The sequence below is a fragment of the Podarcis pityusensis genome (genome assembly GCF_964106645.2).
Source record: "Podarcis pityusensis genome assembly, chromosome: 7".
Lineage (NCBI taxonomy): Eukaryota > Metazoa > Chordata > Lepidosauria > Squamata > Lacertidae > Podarcis > Podarcis pityusensis.
The window spans coordinates 7,565,835-7,574,808 of NC_138031.1; positions in this window are offsets into that span (position 1 = coordinate 7,565,835).

Sequence of the window (8,974 nt, forward strand, 5' to 3'; positions counted from 1 at the left end):
GGTTTTCCCAGTAGTGATGTATGGAACTCAGAGCTGGACCACAAAGAAGGCTGATCGCCGAAGAATTAATGCTTTTGAATTATGGTGCTGGAGGAGACTCTTGAGAGTCCCATGGACTGCAAGAAGATCCAACCTCTCCATTCTTAAGGAAATCAGCCCTGAGTGCTCACTGGAAGGACAGATCCTGAAGCTGAGGCTCCAATACTTTGGCCACCTCATGAGAAGAGAAGACTCCCTGGAAAAGACCTTGATGTTGGGAAAGATGGAAGGCACAAGGAAAAGGGGACGACAGAGGACGAGATAGTTGTACAGTGTTCTCGAAGCTACCAGCATGAGTTTGACTAAACTGCGGGAGGCAGTGGAAGACAGGAGTGCTTGGTGTGCTCTGGTCCATAGGGTCATGAAGAGTCGGACATGACTAAACAACTAAACAACAACATTAGCCTAGATAGTTCAGCTGGTTAGAGGTTGATACTGGCAACGTCAAAGTTGCAGGTTCAATCCCTGTATGGGACCCCTGCAGATCCCTGCATTGCAGGGGAATGGACTAAATTATCCTCCGGGTTCCTTCCAGCTCTACAGTTCTATGATTCTATGACCTTAGTCTACGTGCTCTGAATTGATTAATTTTTCTATCTTTCCATACATTCCTGTAGATTTTTTTAAAAATCCAGGTTGAAGCTGAACTGCAGATAGTTGCTGAGATAATCATTCTTCCTTCTCCATTCCTGCAGAGCATGGAATCATAGAATCACAGAGTTGGAAACAGAGTTCCACCCTCAATACGGGTCCCCAGTGAGGGTGATCAAGGCTGATTCAGTTTGCAAACTGCACCTGAACCCAGATTGAAGTACCATGAAAGTTCTTACAGCATGTTGCTATGCGTGCTAATGCCAAAGAATATGATTGATCAGTAAGCAAACATGCTTAGCTACAAGTGTGCTCAGAAACTTATTTATTATTATGTTTTATCAATTAAATTTCGTTCGTTTGAGAATCATAGGTGGTTTACAATATAAAAAACACAAAAATACATACCACCATAACAAACAAAAACAATACCCCACCCCAGGTTAAAAGGCCAACCATTATTTAATTAGCCAAAGACCTGAAGGAAGATAAAAGCCTTTGCCTAAAGATATGTAATGAAGGCACCAGGTGAGCCTCTCTGGGGAGAACATTGCTTAAATTTGCATAAAGTGCCCTAAAATGCTGAATAATCTTCATTTGATTTTTTTATTTTAAGAAATAGCAAATGAGGAATTGGGAAAGCTGAAATTGACAGAGGAAACAAATGAGAAGATGTGATGGAAGATTACACACTTTCTTTCTGGACAGCATGGGGGAGACAACTGGGGAGAGTTGGGGGAGGGGAAGAATATGCCACCAGGAATATGCACACACCCAGATTGCAGATTTTTTTGTATTCTTCCTCATTAAATAATGGTTGCTTGCAGAGAACATGTAGTCCTGGTGGGACTTGGTCACCTACTTCATATGCAGCCACGTGGTATGATCTTTTGAAGCCACTAGAGGAGTCAAGGCAGACAAATGAATGGGTGGTTCTGCAACAGATACCATGCAGCAATAGTTATTTATTTATTTAACAACGTTTATGCAGTATGATCGTGTTCCAGGGGTGGTGTGCATCTACAAAAAAATACATATACTCAAACCACTTCTTTGGAACTGCCCCCCATTCTTATCTTTCTAGGACCATGCACTGAGTGGGCCTTGCGTGAGAGCACCCTGGGTAATGTTCTGCAAGGGAAAGAGCTTGAAAGCTGTTTCTGCACCAGGAAAACCCTGTACAAAAAAAGAGTTTTTAAGCTCTCCGCCTTCTGTGCATTTCATCTGTGTGATTTCTTGTTTCAACGGGCTTTTGGGATCTGACGGCTTTCAACAAAAGTGCTTGTGCTGTGTTGCTTTCATTGTAATTATTTGTACGGTTTTAATAGATTATGTGTATACAGTTTTAATTCTATCAGTGTTTAATGGTTTTTTTAATTATAATCCTTTTCTGTGTTTTTAGTGGTTTGTATTTTTACCTGTAAGCCACCTTGAGTCAGGCGAGCGAAAAAGGTGGGGTCTAAATCAGTCAATCAATAATAATAATAATAATAATAATAATAATAATAATAATAATTTACACTGGCTGGCCTTCAGCCACATAAAGTCCAATTCACAGATGTTAAATGTGTGTAAGTTGCAATCATATATATAATTGTAAAAAAGAAACCCTCAAAGTGGTTTACAAAAAAAAAAAAAAAAAAAAAAAGCATAGATATAGCATGTCAATTTCTCCTTCGGAATAAAATCTAGTTTCCCTTTCTCTCCCCCCACCCTGTTTTTAGTATTAACTTGTACTATGGTGGTTACTAGAAAACAAGCTTTTCCCTTGCAGTTAGTCATCTTTGCAAAGCTGCTCAGAGAGGGTACATGCAAACTTTAAGGGATGTGCTATTCAAAATACCCATGCAGTGTGGATCTCACTGAGGGGAAAGATAGAGATAACATACATATGTATCAGTGACCATCCTGCTATTACTTGGGTCCATGGTCACACTTAGAGAATTTTCAGAGGAAGCCACCACTTAAATGTCAAAAACAGAGAAGGAGATCTGGAAAGGAATAGATGAATATGAACAAAGTCATTTAGAAATGGTTTGCTTTCATTTTGGTTAAGATGATGACAAAGAAGTTAAGCCAAAATCTTTAGAGAACAGGTTTTCTTTGAGGAGGATGTGAAGGAAGGGAGAATAGGAAGTGGCCTCAAAGAAGAGGAAAATGGGTCACCCATAAAAGCTTCTCTACACAAAATATCCTACCTTATTCAATTCCACCTGGTTTCCCACCATAAGGCTTGGGATCTTCTCTTAGAATTCTTGAGTCTGAATCAAGACCTCTTTTCTGTTTTCAAAAGAGATGTTGCCCATTCAGAAGGCAGTGCACAACCTTGGTCAGAGAACATCAGATAGATTTGTGTTTGTTCAGGAAGGGCGGGGCAGATAATTTTACATCCTGTTAAATTGTGCAAATCAGTTAGCAGGTGCCTCAAATGGCATGTGCAGGTTCTCTTTCTCCTCCTGGGTTCTTCAGCAATCTCCTGTGTGTGTGGTCCGATTCCCTTGATATTGTGTATGTGTCATTCATTATGTGTTATGTACCATTGTGCATTATGCATTACAATGCAAAGCGTGTTCTCCTTCGTGGAGAGCACGTGTTGCGGTGGGGTCTGCTGAGCCACCCCTCTGTTACCAGGCAGGGTCTCTAAAGATGGCCTGGGACAGTGATTGGTTCACTGGGTTGCTGGGGTAAAAGTTATGTTGCAATTTTGGTGGGAGGGGTAAAATGTTTAAGTACTCTGCATGCAGCCTGGAGCTTTCTCTTTGCTGCGTGCAACGGATCAGCCGCCCACCCGCCCTTGAGTAAGGGGTTGTTGCATTGACCTTGCTTTGCCTGTCATGGGGTCGTCCGCCTTGGAGCGGGGGCCTGGTAGGAATTTTGTCCATCTGGCTGATTGGCTGGGCCATTTGGTTTTTGCCTACTGCGTAGCAAATCGTCACAACTTGTAAGGTTGCGGTTAGGCATTGGTTATAAATTGGTGGAGGAGGGGTTAGGATAGGCTGGGCCTGCCCCTCCATGGTTGCTGCGGAAAGGGAATTCCGTTAAAGGAATCCTGGGGCTTGCCATCTTTTTGTCCAAACCCTGGAATGGGACTAGGGCCGGCAAGCCTTCGGGGAGCAGGCGGGTGAGAATTGAGGGTCTGTGACCCAGCTCCATTTCTCCCCGACTTGCTTTCCCCCGCACTGTCTTTCGGTGGTGCCCGGAAGTCAGTTCTGTCCCCAGGCGGGGGGACAGATAGTCTTAACCAATGCCTAAACAACCACTCACGGTTTTGTATTTAAATAAAGTTGTGGCCAAAATTATGCCAAAAACCTTAAACAAAAATTAAGTGTGTGTTGTGAGTTATTTGGGGGGTGGCTTGGGGACCTCGACACGCAATCTGTTACAAGGGCAGTGTGTTTGTGCAAAATCCACATATGACCAAAAGCATCTGGCTGGCAAGCTGGGGTTGGAGGGCAATAGCAAATTGTTTTTTCTTCTCTTCATCATCATCATCATCATCATCATCATTTATTCATACCCTGCCCATCTCGCCGGGTTTCTCCAGACACTCTGGGTGGCTTCCAACAAAAGATTAAAAATACATTAAAACATCAGGTAGGTAGCCGTGTTGGTCTGACGCAGTAGAAATAAAAATAAAATAAAATAAAATGGTATCTGAAGTGTGCATGCACACTAAAGCTCATCCCAAGAACAAACCTAGTTGGTCTCTAAGGTGCTACTGGACAATTATATATATACAGTCATATCTCGGGTTGAATGCGCTTCGGGTTGAGTGCGTTTGAGTTGCGCTCCGCAGCAACTGGGAAGTAACGGAGCGTGTTACTTCTGGGTTTCTCCGCTTGCGCATGCGCAGATGCTCAAAATGATGTCAAACGCATGCGCAGAAGTAGCGAAAAGCGTTTTGCGCATGCGCAGATGTGCCATCACTAGTTACGTTTGCTTCTAGATGCGAACAGGGCTCCGGAACAGATCCCGTTTGTATCTAGAGGTACCACTGTGTGTATGTGTGTGTATATCTATCTATCTATCTATCTATCTATCTATCTAATCAGTCATTAAAAGCTTCCCTAAACAGGGCTGTTCAGATGTCTTCTAAAAGTCAGATCGTGTTTATTTCTTAGACATCTGATGGGAGGGTGTTCCACAGGGCGGGTGCCACTACTGAGAAGGCCCTCTGCCTGGTTCCCTGTAACTTCTCGCAGGGAGACAACCACCAGAAGGCCCTCAGCGCTGGACCTCGGTGTCTGGGCTGAACAATGGAGGTGGAGATGCTCCTTCATGTGTCCAAGCAAGAAAGTGGAGAGCAGGGTATGGCAACCAGCCTCCCTCTGCTACACAGTGTGTGTGGAAGTAGTGGAGGCAGGCAGAGGAGGAAAAAGAAATCTGACTCCCTCAGCTATGGAAGGGATAACAGAGGCAGAGAGAAAGAGACACATGCAGACGGTGAAGCTCCATTCCAACTTCATTCCAGTCTCCCCCCCCCCCCGCCTGCATCTCTCTCTACCTTTCCCCTCCCTTCCATAACCAATGGAGCCTGGGTTTCTTCTGCCTCAGTCTGCCTCTGACACTTCCATGATCATCTTGCAGTATAACGAGCCAGGAATCTTTTTCCTCTTGTCTCCCTCCCTCTTCCATTCATATTATAAGCCTACCTACCTGCCTGCCTACTTAATATACAGACCAATTATGTAATCGTTTATCCAATTCCTCCTCTACCCTGTGAACTGTTCCTGTTTAAATGATTCTAACTCCACATATTTCAGTGATTTTCCTCCATAGGGAAGAAGAAGAAGAAGAAGAAGAAGAAGAAGAAGAAGAAGAAGAAGAAGAAGAGGAGGAGGAGGAGGAGGAGGAGGAGGAGTTTGGATTTGATATCCCGCTTTATCACTACCCGAAGGAGTCTCAAAGTGGCTAACAATCTCCTTTCCCTTCCTCCCCCACAACAAACACTCTGACGTGAGTGGGGCTGAGAGACTTCAGAGAAGTGTGACTAGCCCAAGGTCACCCAGCAGCTGCATGTGGAGGAGCGGGGAATCGAACCCGGTTCCCCAGATTATGAATCTACCACTCTTAACCACTACACCACACTGGCTGAGATAGCAATTTAAGAATAAATAAAGTCTAATTCCACATCTTTAATTGCATTCTTTATCTCTGTTAAATGATAATTATATATCATTTATGATAATTATATATCATAAATCATCAAATATGTATAATTGCTTTTCACGTTTCTGTCCTTAACTAACACATTCTATCTAATAGCTACAGATAAATAAACATATTGGACACCTTCAGGGATTGGGGGATGAGAGCTCCTTAGAATACATTCATTGTCCCATTGTTACTTCCTACTGCAGAGGAGATTTGGATTTCCTGAAAAACGGCCCATGTAGCCTCACATGAACATTGCTCGCCCCACCCCAAAATGTTCCACGCATTACTGAGGTTGTCTGTCCTGCCCTGAAGAAGTCTACATCTACATCTGCAAAGCTGTTCAGGTACACATGTAAATGCTTCCCCAGTATTTACATTGTTCAATGTTTAGGTGATACTGACACCAAAACTAGGATTTGCATGAACAACCCCTTCAGTGAAAAATGCTGTTTTCTTTTGGTTAGAATGCATTGGATAAATTCATGGGTTCATTTGAATTGTCATTGATAGCTGAAGGGAAGTAAACACAAGCTGTGTTTGGATAATAATTTGAGTCTTTGTAAATTGTTTATGATGCTATAAACAGGCATCGAGGCCAAACACTTCTCACCATCCTTCACTCTTGATCTGGTGAACCAAGACTGGACCACAGTTTCTTGATGTGAAGAAACAGGGGACTCTAGCGCAATACCAGCCAGTATTTGCACCAAAGCTGACATGTCAAATGTGATTATTATTATTATTATTATTTCATATTTTTTTCCTTTCTTTTAATTCTTTCTTTAAATCTCTCTCCCCCCCTTGTTTTTCTTTTTCTTCTTTTTCTTTTTACCTTCTTTTTTTGGTCTTTTTCTTTTTGCTCTGTTAAGAAAGAGATAAGAGTTAAATATAAAAATTTGAGTAAGTTAAAGTGATGTTCCATAATTTTTCAGCTATTGTTAAATATGGTCAGTTGTAATGAACTGATGTAGTAGCTATTGTGGATTTTTGGTTATTGTTGAATCTTAAATAAAGTTGTTTTTGTGTGTGTGTTTTTAAAGACATGTCGTGTAAGGAGGGAAAGTAAAGGGCAAAAAAGGCCGGTTCATCCCAGACTTCATGAACACTGGCATATGGAGCCTCAAAAGTATGCTGCCAGCCACACCTTAAAATGTCCCACACATTGGTATGGAGGTCTGTACTGCACTGAAGAAATTCTCTGTCTATGTCTGCAAACCTGTTTGGATACACATGTAAATGCTTCCCCACCATTTACATTGCCCAGTGTTTAGATGACACTAAAACTAGGATTTGAATGAACAGCTCCCTGAATGCAAAATTTTGTTTTCCTTTTGGTTAGAATGTATTTGATAAATGCATAGGATCATTTAAATTGCCACTGATAGCTGATAGATTTGTATAATGTCATTATGATATTGGCAGTTTTATTTCCAATTCCTTTCCTAATGATCCCTAGCATGGAATTTGCCTTCCAAAGCACATTCTTTTGTATACTCCTGTTTAGGGCTGTGCAAATCCAACCCCACTATGGTTTTCAATACACCTTTGAAGAGAAACAAAGCTGGGCGAAGATAGTGTTATATCTTGTGGCAAACTTTGGGTCAGGTATAATGAATCAGAGAGATCAAGAGACAAAAAAAAAATGTGCTGAAATAGCTTGCAATCAGAAAATTTGCAGAAACCAGAGAAACGCCGAAGTCCTGAGGAAAATTCAGTGTTTCAAGCTCACTGCAAAATGTACAGGAACTCATACAGAAATCTTCATCTGTACTTAAACAGTTTGGCAGTATCATGTGATGAGAAAAATGATTGCCAGTGGGTGATCAAGATTTTCACCCGCAAACTTGAGAGGAGATTCTTCCCCTCTAAGAATAGGTGGAAGAAAAGTAGGTTTCCAAGTGGTGAAGGAGGGTAAAATCAACTCTGACTATTTCAGGAGAGATGCAGTTGTTGAACAGAATCATAAAAAAGTTTCTAAATTTCAATTCTCAACCAGGTTAAAAGAATCATGGATAAGGAAAAAAGAACAAAACACATTTAAGGTTATATCAAATGAAAGAGACAACTATGTGCAGGATTAATTATCTATGCTGGCCCCCATATATTTGCCTATCTTAAAAGGGAGGCTGGTGGTGCTGTGGTCTAAACCACTGAGCCTCTTGGGCTTACCGATCAGAAGGTTGGTGGTTCGAATCCCTGCGATGGAGTGAGCTCCCGTTGCTCTGTCTCAGCTCCTGTCAACCGAGCAGTTCGAAAGCAAGCCAACGCAATTATATAAACAGGTATTGTTGTGGTGGGAGGTATTCCATTGTGCCAGAAGTAATGCTGGCCATGTGACCCAGAAAGCTGTCTGTGGACAAACTCCGGCTCCCTCAGCCTGAAAGCGAGATGGGTGCCACAACCCCATAGTCACCTTTGACTAGACTTACCTGTCCAGGGGTCATTCAACTTTACCTTTACCTAATAAACACTTGGGATGCTTGTTGATCCTGTGTCTGCCACAGGCTTCTCCTTCAGATAACTAGAATCACCACCTTGTGAAAGTATTGTTTTAATACAAGTATTGCAACAACATGTTTAGGCAGTATACTATGAGGGAAATATACATAGTCAATTTGCAACATGTTTTGCATTTAAACAGAAATATGTTTACAAATCTCAACAGTTTACAAATCTCAACAAAAATAAATCAATATTAGGAATACTTTTTTCCATGTGATGTAGACGCCAGTTCAACTGAAACATGGAGGTTATCTGTAATCAATGGAATGGAGGTTATCTGTGATCAATATGCCTAACGGTCTGAGAAGAATGTCAATCAACTCTACAGTAAGTCAAGTGCAGCAGGTGTGGCCATTTTCCCACTGTCTTGTGGAATCATTTGCACAATGTGATGTGGCCTGATGAAGTGTGCAAGATACTTGCAGCTTTGCATCTGACAATGTGCCATTTGGATCCCTGCCCATCCTAGCTGGTGAATGCCAATGGAGAAGTGTGTGTGTGTCATTGGGTTCAGGGTTTAGCAAACACTTCATTGTATGATGGTGATAGAGCATTCCATTTTGGGATAAGGTAGTGGAAAGAGTCATTGTCAGGAGTATGGTCTCCCTCTCAAACGTGTCTGAAAGCTGTGCCTGTTCTCCCTGCCTTCCGTCTCCCTGGGAATTAATGACAGTTTAATCCCCTC